Source organism: Trichechus manatus, unplaced genomic scaffold (genome assembly GCF_000243295.1).
Source record: "Trichechus manatus latirostris isolate Lorelei unplaced genomic scaffold, TriManLat1.0 scaffold00284, whole genome shotgun sequence".
NCBI lineage: Eukaryota > Metazoa > Chordata > Mammalia > Sirenia > Trichechidae > Trichechus > Trichechus manatus.
Window position 1 is genome coordinate 1,555,210 of NW_004444220.1, and position 2,186 is coordinate 1,557,395.

The window sequence follows — 2,186 nt, forward strand, 5'->3', positions numbered from 1 at the left end:
GGTTGAGAAGTTAGAGGGTTGACATGTTGTGGGGGTGTTAACCAATGTCATAAAACAATGTGTGTACTACGGTTTCATGAGAAACTATTTGTTCTGTAAGCCTTCACCTGAAGTACAATTAAAAAAAGCTTACTTCTAAAGTGTTAAGCATCTGTATTTACTGATAGCAATGCAAAAGCTACTTTATGACTTTAAAGAAAACAGATGCCCGTAAGAAAAAAAAAACTGTATTTAATTTTATCTAAATTTACTTTCAGTCAATATTCCAATAACATTTTTCCTCCTAATACAATACTCCCTTTCTATAAGGCTTTTCCTGGGGGGCCAAAGAATTTATATAATAATGGAATTAAGTTGGAGAGTAATTGCTTGCATTTCGAACCAGTTTAAATAGGCAATAACTTTTTGCTTCCCTATTAATTTGCTAATAGTTTTTATTTCATAAAAAAATATGCAATTCTTAAAAAGGTACCATTTCTGACTTATTATCTGTGACCTTTGGAAACTAATCACATGAAACTACAACATTAGTAAATGTCTTGAAATCTGTATATAAAACGTAAATTACTTCTAATTTCACTCTTATTTATTAGTGTACCACTTTAACTAAAGTAAAAAAGCTGCTCCAAAGATAGTCTTAAACCATTCTTTAAAAAAGGAAACTCTACCTTTAACTTTACACCCCCACACACACCCCAGTCACAAAACACATCAAGTAATTGTCTTGACCATGGACATTTCCAAGATGAGATTTTATATTTTGCTCCCATAGCTTCTGATTATCAGAAAATGAATGCTTTTCTTTGTTGAAGGAGCTTGGTCCTGCTTATGTTGTGTATCCCTTCCCATATTCTTCATCCTCATCTTTGCTTCTGGAGGCATTTCCTCTGATTCACTATCTTCATCTTCGTTAAATCTGCCGCTACTGAAAGGATTTTTTTAAAAAATTTTTATTGTACTTCAGATGAAGGCTTACAGAGCAAATAGTTTCTCATTAAATGGTCAGTACACGTATTGTTTTATGACATTGGTTAACAACCCCACTACTGAAAGGATTTTTGGAGCAAGACCTGGAACTGTTTCTTTAGGCTTGTTTGATTTAAGTTTGATGATATGACGGATGCTTTCTTTGTCGTCTGACTACCTATGGCAAATCCAAACATGAAGATATTTGTAGGTTTTGTTGGGAAGTCTCCAGTTTCTTCTTCAGCTGATCGGTTCTCAGCGCTGCGACTAGAACATTCCCCTTCGTTACTGGAAAAAACAGTCTTACTTTTCAGTTTTTTCTGCTTGTTCTTCAGGTCCTCTGGCGACTCCAGCTCTTGGCAGATTCTCCGGCTTCTCGTCTCCCTCCTTCCGGTCCCCCATTTCCCCTGCCGCTGTGTGTCCTGCAGCCACCCCAAGGACATCATGGCCCCGCTTGGCCTCTGTGGTTTCTGAAGAGAAATTGGCATTGAGTCTTATTATGGATCCCTTGTATGTGACGATTTGCTACTCTTTTGCTGCTTTCGAATTTCCCTCTTTATCTTTCGTATTTGAGAGTTGCATTGTAATGTGTCTTGATGTGACTGTCTCTGGATTTATTCCATCTGGAGATCTTTGAAATTCTTGTATATGTGTAGATTCATGTCTTTTGTCAAATTTGGGAAGATTTTGACCATTATTTCTTCAAATATTCTTTATGAGCCTTTCTCCTTTTCTTCACCTTCTGGGACTCCCATGCTGTGTAAGTTGGTCTGCTTGATGGTGTTCCACAAGTCCTTTAGTTTCTGTTCACCCTTCTTCACTCTTTTTTCTCCTCAGACTTGAACACTTTAATTGTCCTATTGTCAGGTTTGTTGGTTCTTTCTTCTGACTACTCAGATATGTCACTGAATCCCTCCAGTGAATTTTTCATTTCAGTTATTGCACTTTTCAGCTTCAGTGTTTCTGTTTGGTTACTTTTTACAATTTCTATCTGTTTATTAATAGTTTTATTTTGGTCATGCATTGTTTTCCTGATTTCCATTAGTTTTTTTTAAATTTTTTTAAAATCTGTGTTTTCTTTTATCTCTTTGAGCATATTTAATACTGTTATTCTAAAGTCATTGTATAGTAAGCCCATAATCTGGGCTTCCACAGGGATGGTTTCTGTCACTTTATTTTGTTCTTTTGAGTGGGTCTTCCTTTCTGTTTCTTTGCATATC

At 35.9% G+C, this 2,186-nt stretch overlaps 1 pseudogene; it reads right to left on the reverse strand.

The window, feature by feature from the left end:
- Positions 1-676: 676 nt before the first annotated feature.
- On the reverse strand, positions 677-1,368 carry LOC101358027 (PEST proteolytic signal-containing nuclear protein pseudogene; annotated as a pseudogene).
- Between the last annotated feature and the right edge of the window lie 818 nt (positions 1,369-2,186).